Source organism: Oxyura jamaicensis, chromosome Z (assembly GCF_011077185.1).
Source record: "Oxyura jamaicensis isolate SHBP4307 breed ruddy duck chromosome Z, BPBGC_Ojam_1.0, whole genome shotgun sequence".
Lineage (NCBI taxonomy): Eukaryota > Metazoa > Chordata > Aves > Anseriformes > Anatidae > Oxyura > Oxyura jamaicensis.
The window spans coordinates 58,991,163-59,003,093 of NC_048926.1; the positions used below are offsets into that span (position 1 = coordinate 58,991,163).

At 36.6% G+C, this 11,931-nt stretch overlaps 1 long non-coding RNA gene across 1 annotated transcript in view; it reads right to left on the reverse strand.

The window, feature by feature from the left end:
• Nucleotides 1-498: 498 nt before the first annotated feature.
• The window catches only part of LOC118156782, a 30,088-nt gene continuing 18,655 nt past the window's right edge, over nucleotides 499-11,931 (reverse strand). The window contains exon 3 of the long non-coding RNA XR_004746435.1: nucleotides 499-1,194. This is a non-coding gene — a long non-coding RNA (uncharacterized LOC118156782). The remainder of the gene's footprint in view (nucleotides 1,195-11,931) is intronic.

Sequence of the window (11,931 nt, forward strand, 5' to 3'; positions counted from 1 at the left end):
CTTACTTGGATTCTGTTATCATACTTCACTGTAATTCTAATTATCACTCATCTCAGTAGCTGGTAGCTTTTCTATTATTAACTAATCATCTATTGGCCCTGTGGGGGTCCCATAGCTTCCAGGTCTTTTTAGTGAGGTTGAATTAGATTATCTGGCCTTATTAAAACTTAGATTTAACCCAAAGTGGGAATGGGGAAATATTCTCCTACTGTTCATTTAAGTAAAATACATCATTATAGATGTTTATGATGCCTGAGTTGCAGTGTAAATTACAGCAGTCCAACTTAGGGCAAATACAGCATGCTAGCAGAATGGATGAGCTGAATGGTGCAGGAAGAAGAATTTCTGTTGCATACATTCTTTAAAGCAATCGGAATAATCTTTTCTTGAATATGGACTGTGAATTAGCAGCATTCGTGTTTAAAACATAAACTCGAAAACATAAACTGAAGGTTTATGTTATTTCAATTATTATTTCAATTATTATTCTTATTTCAATTAATAAGAACTGCTGTCTAGGGTCCGATCCAAATTCTAGTAAAATCAAAGGAAATATATCTATTGATAATGTGTAAGAAATCTAGCAGATTGCTAGCATTTTCCAGAAAAGTGCCTAAGATGTCATTGTGCAGTAATGACCTAGGAGATCACAGTACTATGATTTTATACTCCCTAACAGAGTCTTAATTTGAAATTAAAATCTGTTTTGAAACTGTCATCTGCTTCATGCTACTTAAGTAGAAAATATATTTGATAATTGTGGATTACTTTGTATTTTGTAGTAAGCATGTATATTAAAGAAAGTAAAAGTCCAAAATATGTCATTTAAATTGAAGTTGTCTTCAAAGGATAACTTCAACTTCAAGGAATGAACAGTCTGAAATGGTATAAAAGAACACAAATGAATGTGAGGCATAAGTTCATGTAGCTTTTGTTGTAAGGTTGCTTGACATGATTTTCTCTGAATGAAGCAAATTTTACAGACAATAGGAGGTTTTGTGCTCTGTTCTTTTTTCTTTTTTTTTTCTCTCTCTTTTTTTTTTCTCTCTCTCTTTTTTTTTTCTCTCTCTCTTTTTTTTTTTTTCTTTTCTGTTTTCTCTCTTTTTTGTTTCCTGCATCTCAGTCTTTTATGAGTTGTTCTGTGACCATCTCAGAGCAGGAAGGATACAGTATTCTTGCAGGTCACTTCAGTTTCTGTGGAGAGTGGGAGAATTTAGCATTAAAGTTGTAGATGTAAAAGTTATGAATGACTTTTATGAAAATTATCAGAATATGACACTCCTTGTCCTACTATCCCTTCCCTTCCCTTTCCTTCCCTTCCCTTCCCTCCTTTTTTTTTTAAGTTATCAGTGTCAATCACTGAATGAAATGAAGGGGCTAAGTGCCTGTAAGGGATAGTGAGTGTTCTCTGCTCAGGTCATGGCAAAAGTGAAAGAGTACCTTTCTCCAGCTCTGAGTAAATTCTGATTTCAGCCTGACACACTGCTATTCAGGAACTAACAGCCTTCAGTTCTCATTAAAATAGCAAAAGACTGTGTTATTATGCCTGATCACCGCGTTTGTATTTCCTTGTAATGCTGGCATCATTAGCTGTAAAGTGTGTCAATTTACTGACTGTGGAGATCTACAGTTCAGGCACACAATGGAGTTGCAGAGGATTAACATGTTTGTGTGCATAAGTGGAACCATGGTAACCACTGTTAACTGCTTGTGCAGATGTTTTGAGCTCACTCCAGTTGCAAGGCATTGTGATTTATTTGCAATTCTGGAAGAAGTTTCTAGCAAGCTGCCTTACTTTTTCAATTGTAAATAGCCCATGGAGCACTGTGCATGTGTTGAGGATACAGACGCAAGACTGCAACTGGGACCTGGAAGTTGTATGGGGAAGGTGAACACTGTGGTGGAAATCCAGGAGGAGAGGGCTGCTGCCAGTAGGTGAGTCTTGTGGTGCCTGCCTCTGCTAGAGGGCCCAGTCTGATCCAACCCACAGCACCAAGACTTAATGCAGGGTGGTCAGGCTACCCTGCCTCCTGCTCCACCTGCTCCAAAAGTGTGTCGTGTAGTCCAACACACTTGAGTGGGCTTTATCACTAGAGTTGCCTGAATATTTCTCAGATGATGATGCAATAACCACCCAGAGACAATCAGATTCCTATAGTCATTGTCATGCTGAGAAGTAATGGAAGGAGTTCAAGGGACAGGCTAGTTGATTTCATATAATCACAGAATCATAGAAGGGTTTGAGTTGGAAGGGACCTTAGAACCATCTAATACTAAGCAGCTGCCATGGGCAGGGACATCTTCCAAAAAGCTTGACACGAGCCAGTAGTGCACTCTTGCAGCCCAGAAGGCCAACTGCATTCTGGGCTGTACCAACAGAGAGGTGGCCAGGAGGTGGAGGGAGGTGATTGTCCCCCTCTGCTCTGCCCTTGTGAGGCCCCACCTGGAGAGCTGCATCCAGGTCTGGGGCCCCCAGCACAAGAAGGATGTGGGGCTGTTAGTGCGGGTCCAGAGGAATCCACAAAGTTGATCAAGGGGCAGGAGCACTTCTGCTATGAAAAAAGGCTGAGAGAGCTGGGGCTGTTCAGCCTACAGAAGAGAAGGCTTCAGGATGACTTCATCGTGACTTTCAGTACTTAAAGGGTCTTACAAAAAAGATGTAGAGGGTCTTTGAGCAAAGAGGTCCTTGCTCAATCAGATAATGACAAGACAAGGGGGAGTGGTTTTAAACTAGAAGAATGGGGATTTAGATTAGAGATTATGAGGAATCTCTTCACTCGGGGTGGTGAGGCACAGGAACAGGTTGCTCAGAGAAGTTGTGGTTGTCCCATCCCTGGAGGTGTTCAAGACACCTTAGATGAGGCCCTGAGCAACCTGATCCAGTGGGTGACATCCCTGCCTATGGCAGGGGGGTTGGAACTAGGTGATCTTTGAGGTCCCTCCCAACCCAAGCTATTCTATGATTCTATGATTCCATTTTTAAAGATGGGAGTGATGTTTCCCTTTCATTTCCAGTCACCAGGGACTTTGCCTGACTGCCCTGACTTTTCAAATATAATGGAGAGTGGGTTGGCAACTATCTCTGCCGGTTCCCTCAAGATATAAGCAGAAGCATCAAATTTCGTAATTTGAAAAATAGTATAGATGAAATTTGGAACTGAAATTAGAGTGTTCCAATGGAATGTTGTGCTTTACATGTCAAATCTTTTTCCCTTCTATTCCACAATTCATGACGTGTACTTTCAACTCTTCTTTTAAATGGAAAAAGCTTTGGAAAGAGGCAAGCATGTCAAAAAATGAAAAATAAGAAACAGAGAAGGACACCTCAGCAACATATTATTATTTAGAAACGTTAATATGTAATAAATGTACACAGTGTTTCAGAAACACAAAAAAGACAGGCACAAGACAGAGAGTCCTGTGTCTGCTGCATATTGCAGTCAATGTAGTCTTTGCCTGTTGTTTTGACAGTTAACTCAAATTCAGTTTCTACCGTCATGCAGAGCATCATTTTGTAATGTTAGTACTAAAGGCAAAGACAAAGGCTGTTACATTATAATTTTGATTTCACACAGACAGAACAAATTTCTAATTTCTTTTTACATTCAAAGGACAAAAATCACATGAAAATAATAATAATAATTTTTAAAAATTGTTTGCTGTTACAGAGTAAATAGCATAAAACTTATCTTTTTCATGGTTTATGCTGCCTGTATGTTGTTTTAAAGGGATAAAAGGTGGAATGTTTGTGACAGAGAGATGTACCTCAGAGTAAAACACACACCAAAACAGAGATCTTTTCACATTTATAAGATTGTTGCTGTCTTTTACATGATATCTAACACATTTGAAAACGTTGATTATTCAAAAAGAAGCAAGAGTGTTTGAAGACATCAGAAAATAGGTTGGAAATATCAGGCTCCAGCATACCAGTTTACTATTCCAAAAATATGCTACATTGTCTGTGCCTTAAAGTCATGATTTTCTGGCCTAGACATCTACCATCTAAAGAATACTTACATTAATTCCCAGGGTACTAAAAGTGAATAAGGCAAGAGACATTTTATATCAAAAAGTGGAAATACTGAAATCAGTAATAAGCCAGTGATGTAGTTAGATTTGTGATTTCTTGAGTGTCAAAAAAGCTATGTATAAAAATAGGTTAGTTTCCAAGACAGCAAAAAATCACAAGTTAGTAAATGTCAAGAGGGGAAAAAGATACAGTAACTGACACTAGCTTAGAAACACTACAGATATCTGCAACTGTACAAAATCAAGCATAAGAGTGTCAAAAGTTATGTATCCATTAGAAGATTACATTAGAGAATAAAATAATGTCTTTGATGCAATTCTTTCATTACTTTACTATATGACACCTGTTGCAGACATTCCTCAGACCATTTTTTATTGCTGGAACATTTCCAGAGATAAATACAGAACCAATACTAAAATAAAAGGAACATCAAAAGCTTAGGCTAATTGTGACAAGTATTAATTAAATAAATACATTTTTGCACACAAGTGAGCATTTTACCAGTACTCATAACATAACTTAATCCCAGATGTTAAACCAGATGGGGAAAAAAATAATAATAATAATAAAAAAGATTTTTAAATTGATAGTGGTAATATATATAGAATGATAATAATTATTTAATTATAGTATTAATCAATGTGCAGTACCCTGAAATAGCACAGTTCAAAACACAAAAGTCTAAACAGATCAATCATCCAAAATAATTTAGAGAAAGGCTGGTATGACCTTAAATGGAAAATAAATAAATAAATAAATAAATAAAGTCAATTGACCCGTAGTTTTTAGGCAAATAATTCCATGGATTTACCAAAAGCAAAGAGAACTCAGAGAATGGCATCTGTTATGATTTATTTTCTGTCATATATGATTATATGTTATCTTTCTAGCAGAAGATTTAATCCTTTAAAAACTAAAATACATACATATTTTTACACAGGTGACTATTTCTAGCCAAATGCAGTGCAAAAGTAATTGAAGCCAGAATAGGTGAACAAATAATCTAGGCCATCAGAGACAGGTTTCTACAGATTCTGGACACACCAGAAAAAAAGAAAGGACCAGGCAGTGAGGTTTGTAATGGGTAGTCACAAAGTTAAAGCTCTTGTTATTTTTAGCCTTATTTCTCTAAGATTTTTTTTATTATTATTATTATTTTTTTGTATACTTGACAACTTTCTGTCACCCACTTACTTTGGAGTTTAAATTCATTCAAATTCATCTGAGCAGTAAAAAGTTGAAAAATAAGGTCCTGAAGTTATATATACTGGGCATCTTGTTAGAGCAGATCAAGGGGTCCATATTCCAGCATTCCTGGGAAGAAAGTGGCAGACACAGAGCCATTTTCTCCATTAAGCCTGAGTGTTCAGCAAACATACTATTATGACACATCATTGGAAATACGGAAGGGAGATGTACAGTAAAAACTCTTAAACAGATTAATCACAAACCTCTGCAAAACTAGATGTCATTAGACCCAACATACATGGAAGAAGCTGTTAAATAAACTTTTTTTTTTTTTTTAATCTACTATTTCCTTCAAATTCAGGAACAAGCTGTTCAAACTATATAATTTAGCAGAATCAGATCCTGATCATTAATACTGATACTAGTTCTAAATATCAGTGATAAGGTCAGGACTACGTGAAAAATGAATCATGACAGAGAAAATGCACTCAGCCACTGTCTTTGGCTTTTGGGGCAAGAGTGGTTGTTTTGTTTTTGTATTTGGTTTTATTTTATTTTATTTGAAACAAGCAACAGAGCTATATGACAAAGGTTTTAAGATATGTCTTATCAAAGCAAAAACAGTTTAGTACATTTCTGACATTGTTGCATATTGGAAAATGATAATTAGCTTTACCAAATTATCAGCTGTCTCAGAATACTAATTTCAGTTGTTGAGTTTTTGTTTCAGCTGGTCTTCCTTTCTCACATTCTGTGAGTGGCAATTTTTAAATTAATAGCAACTTTATATCACACAGATATATGAAGACATATGAAAAAGAATATAAAAATAATAACATACAGGCATGTTGCTATCTGAAGAGTTTGACCACATTGTCATTCAGACAAGAGCAATGGATAATTTGCACATCCTAAAGGCCTCAAGAAATATGCCATTTTTCAATCCTCAACACTGGGAAGCTATAACTCACAGCTTAATGCAAGACACTCACTGGTTTCACACATGATATTTGGCACAATGTCCTAAAATATTGGTTTTGTCTATTTTTACTGTCAAGTTGCTGGAGAATGAAATTCTTTTTAGAACACAAAATTTAAGGGTTGACAATATATTTTTGCTATGGTTTGATGTCTTCAGCCTCTGACAGTGGCTTTAATTTATTTTAACAATTTGAAGGGATTCCTTTTTAGCACTGAGTGCCGTAAGTTAGAACTAGATACAGAAACCTGCCAGCTCTAATTCATGGCAAAGAAGGTGAAAGTTTGTTGTTGTTGTTGTTGTTGTTGTTTTTTGGTATGTTTTTTTGTTTTGTTTTGTTTTGTTTTTGTTTTTGTTTTAATACTGGTGTGGAAATGTGTGTGTTCTTTAAAACAAAATATCTCAAGATTTTGTGACTGTTAAGCAAGCTTTTATCCAACAAACATTTCTTATTCAAAATACATCAGCAAGGGTTACAGTGGAATAGGACAACTTCAGTGTACTGAGGAGAGTATTCTGTCTTTTACTAAACAGTCCATGAAGGATTTTGCAAAAAAAAAACTTGCAGTCATTGTGGTACAAGCCATTTAAGGCAGTGAGATGAAGAAAGAAAAGAAAAGAAGTAAGAAGACAAACTGAATAGAATGCAAGTAGACAGGAAACTTTGTAAAGTAATCTGAGTCAGCAGGCAAGAATTGCAATGGAATGCTCTAATTGGAAATAGCTCTTTGTAAACCTGATTTTTTTTTTCCTGCTCTTCAGTACAGTGATGTGGGGTGAAGACCCACTGAACAAAGATCCATGGTGTGACTGAATTATATTCTGAGAAGAGTCATCTTGACTACTGAAATGTTATGAATTTTATTCCTATTTCCTTCCATTCCCAATGTGGGCAGCACCGGTCTTCACAAAGCATCATAGGCATACATGGGCCAGTAGCGACTAGAAAAAGGTGCTAGCAAGAAGGATCTTGTTTTTACTAATGTGACCAGAATGATGGTTCAGAGTAAAACCAATGGAAATCCTTCTGGTAGAAACAGAGTGTGAGTGACAAAATACTTTTAACTGATGGATTTTGACTTCTTCCCAATTCAAACGTACTCTTATATGTTCCTAATGTCTATGACAGAACGGCTGAGTTGAAAACCACTTCAACAACTTTCTCTACTCCACGGTAGGATTTTTTATATAAACATCAATCTGCATTTTTATTTGAGCCCCTTTTGATAAAAGCATTTGTCAAACAGACAGAAATTAGGAGAAGAAACTGATATTGGTTATGCAAATTATTCTACAGGTAATATAAATATGGGCCACATACTGCATTGTGTTAAATAGACTGTAACCAGTGGCTGGAAGGATATCATCTCTCCCTAATATTTGGCACTGGTGAAGCCACATCTGGAATGCTGTGCACATTTCTGGGATCCCCAGCACAAGGAGTACATTGGGTTACTGAAGCAAGTCCAGCGGAAGGCCACAGAGACATTTATGAAACGATATTGTATGCTTCTCTGGAAGAGAAGCTGAGAGAATGATATTTAACTTGGAGAGTAGAAGACTAAAAGGAACATTATTATTTGTGAACAACCTAATGGAAGGACACAGTGAAGGAAAGAGCCAGACACTCTTGGAGATGCACACTGGAGGAATGGGAGGCAACAGTCACAAGCTGAAAATAAATAAATAAATAAATAAAGACATTTGGATTACCTACTGTGGAAGGGGGAGGAATCGGTGAGGCTGATGAAACATTGAAACAGGTATCCCAAGAGACTGTGAAAACTCGGTCATTCTAGGAGATATTAAAACCTTGACTGGACAAAGCCCAAGGCAACTAGATTTAGTTGTCCGTGACTTCAGCAGGAGGCTGAACTAGATGATTTTCAATCATTAAATATATTTTAATATCCTATTCTGCGAATAAATGTGAAAAATAAAAGCCTCATAGAGAATTTAGGAAACATAGAGAGGCTTTGTCAAACAATTTAATAATACACAATTATTTACCCAGCTGTGTGGCAACTTCCCAGTCTAATCTCACCCTAAGTGAGTTTTAAGATGTGAATTCCAAATCAAATCAGTACTCTGAATCTTCACAGAGTTGATTCTTGCTCAATATACAAAGCTATATTATCATCAGACAGCCAATGCCTGTGAATCCTGTAAATTCATGCATGACTTAAGCACCAAGGGAGTTATGATCTCATCAAACAACATATATAGGACCTAGTAATAAAGATATATTAATCAATTTAGAAATCCGGATCTGGTTCACTTGTCTAGTGTTTTCTAGACATCAAGAGTTCCCATTGTGAATTGTGTGAATAAAAATTTAACAAAGCTGTCTTATTAACAAGCAGCAATAATGACACATGTCTGTTCTAGTTTCATGAAAGCAGATTCTTTGACATCAATGCTGAAATATCTAATTAACAATAAATGTGCTATCACCATAGGCCTCTGAAAGAAAATCTTTTTTCTCATTTCATTTACCAGTTTTATGGGTAGGTGTACTGGGTCTGGCTGGGATGTTAACTTTCCCTGCAGCAGCCCATACAGTGCTGCACTCTGCACTTGTAGCTAGAACAGCAGTGGTATCACACCAGTGTTGTGTCTGCTGCTGAGCAGTGCTGGCACAGCATCAGGACTCTCTCTAACCCTCCTAGGGGGTGAGCAAAAAAGTGAGAAAGAAACATCACCAGGGCAGCTGACCTAAACCAACCAAAGGGATATTCCATACCATATGATGTCACACTCAGCAATTAAAGGTGGAAAAAGGAAGAAAGGGGGGGGAGGAGGGAAGGCTCTCATTGTGAAAACATCTGTCCTCCTCCCTAACACCGGCTACGTGTGTTGAGGCCCTGCTTCAAGGATGTGGTCAAGCATCGCTCATTTGTGGAAAGTGGAGAGTAATTTCTTTCCTCTGCACTTCCACATAGCCTTTACTTGTTTTGTTTTGTTATTCCCTTTCCCTTTCCCCCTTCCTCTTCCCCTTTCCCTTTTTTCCCTTTAGTTGAATTGTTTAATTAATAATAATATTTCCTTAATAATATATTTTCTCTTTAATTAAATTATCCTTATCTCAGCCTGTGAGTTGTTCTTTCTTTTACTTCTTCCCCTCCTCATCTGAGGAGGGGGAGTGAGAGAGCGGTTGTGGTGTTTAGCTGCCTAGCATGGTAAAACCACCACAGCAGGGGTCTTTTTATTTCAGTTTGCTTAACAGTTTAATAAACAGTCTTCCTCCTAAACCTGTTCACTAAAGTTCTACCTACAACTATCCATCCATTCCCATTATAATTATTGTACAAACATTTATGAATGACTCATACAGAAGGAACATCTAGCATATACATTCATTTGTGCTGTTTTATGAAGAACTGCTTTGTTGTTTGTTGACATAAAACATTTGTGACAACCTGTTAGAAAATGAAATTTACCCAACAAAGTTCACAGAGAAGAGTCTATCAAAATAGCCATCAACAAGGTGGAAAAAAGTCTTTTGGAATTCTTTCACATATTTCAAGGTGTAGCAATCTCTTTCAACTTTATAGGTCATGGGCTACATGAGCAAAGAGTCACTCAAGCAGAGGGGAATGGTGCAGAGGTCCAAAGAGAGTTTCATGTTTCCCCTCACCTCACCCTGATGATCTTTGGTTGCCTTTTTTGGCAAAGGAATGTAATGGGAGACAGGTTGAACTGAGACATAGAGTGAAGGCACAGCAACAAAGGAAGGCTGTGAAATAGGATGCTGCTTGATGAAATAAAACAATGGAAACATTTCCTTACACCTCAGTAAATCAGTCATGTCTGTGCCAGAAGAGTGCTTTGGTTACAACAGGTGCTTTCATGGTTTCTCACAACTTCTCTGTCTTTCCCCATGAAGTCACAGAGGCCAAACCAGTCCTCAGCCTAAATTATAAATGTGAACAGTGACTGAACAAGTCTGAGGATACTTTGACAAGGGTGAGCACAGAGCACCTCTTAGTGCATTGCAGTAACTAAGACACCCAAAGAGTAGAAAGATATGGGCTCCTTAAAACACTACCACCAGGGTAAATTATTACTAGATTCCATGTATGCAGTCATAATCCCTTCTGCATCAGCTTTGAAAAATCATTGCATGGTATTTTAAAGACATTTTAGAAGATTTTGCTATAATGTTTAATCAAAAATAACATTCCTTAGGAAGGAAAAATATCATGACATTTTTCCTTTAAATTGCTACATAAAGCATGATAGCATAGAACAACTTGGTAAACCACACTTGTTTTGTTTTGATTTTCACTTTGATGGCATATAAAGAACATAGAATGCACTTATTTACTCTCACACATTAGTTCAGACAGATATGTAATTGTCTGTCTATACAGAACTGATCTGTATCTACCAAGCTTCAGACAATACACAAATCTAATCAGGCTGCATGTCAGTAGTTGGAGAATGCTACAGATCACTGCTACGGTGTTACATCAATACTGATATAATAAAGTCATAAAGTCATATCAATACAAGTATAGATTTTTCTGAAACCACACAGATTACAGTATACTCAAGGACTCCAGTAAATTGTATTTCAGATTCTCTGAGTGAGCTCCAGTGTCACAATCCTACCAGACATGTATACTGTTCTACAAATGTATTGAAATCAAAGTGGAAAAAGTGTTTTACCACATCATAAAACTGTCTGTTTGACAGTCTTTTTTCAAGACACCAAATAAGCAAGAAATTTCAAAGCATTTCCAGGGTGCCTTACAGTGTTCTACATAACATCATCTAGTGTCTGCCCTAGATTATACCTAAGTTAAATCAGTTCTACAAATTTCCTTACACACATGAGTAAATCACTCACAAATGTGATAGAAAAGGGAAACTTTCAATGCAAGACTTAGGTCACTGCTTCTGAAACAAGATTAATGTACATAGGGACACTTCCAAAGATAAGCAAAACATATGTTCATGAAAAAACAGTACATAAATAGATATAGCAGGTTCACATTTCCTCTGATTTCTGACAAAAATAAAATATCGGAGAAACCTATGAAATCCAAAGATACAATGTAAAATCCTTATTAAGCAATGAATGGCTGATCTCTTCATAAAATATTTAATGAATTTCAATATCTACAACATAGTAACTAAGCTCTCAATAACAGATTTTTATTTTTTCTATATTGTGAACCAGAATTTTCATTGCATTCCATGGGTATTTAATTGGTACCCACAAAACCCCTCCACCCTTGCATTATCAATGTGTTTTCCCACTGCAGACCTAAACAGACCTGAACTTCTGAGTATCTGTTGTTTTTAAAGGAGCCCAGCTGGTAAAAGACATATTGTTTTTAAAATATCTGATGAAGAACTACAAGAACACTACCCTACTCTAAATTAAAGTAGCCCAGTATCATACGGAATACATGGTACATACCTTCATGGTATATGTCCATAAAGTATGTAAAATGTGGTATATATCTCTAAGGGTGTGTTTATCTGTGTCTGTTTTAGTCAGAGGAAGGTCTGCTGTCTATTTTAGAAAGTATGAGAGAACACAGAATCATTCATACAAAATATATTCCAAAGTGCTAGGTAAATACAGCTGCTCATACAGTATACTAATTTGGAGGCAATATGAATTTCACTAAAATATACATGGCTACTTGAGCTCTAACACAGAAGCGAACTGAATGGTTTTAGTCAGGGTCAGTAAATGAAAACTACCAAAAATGCAATA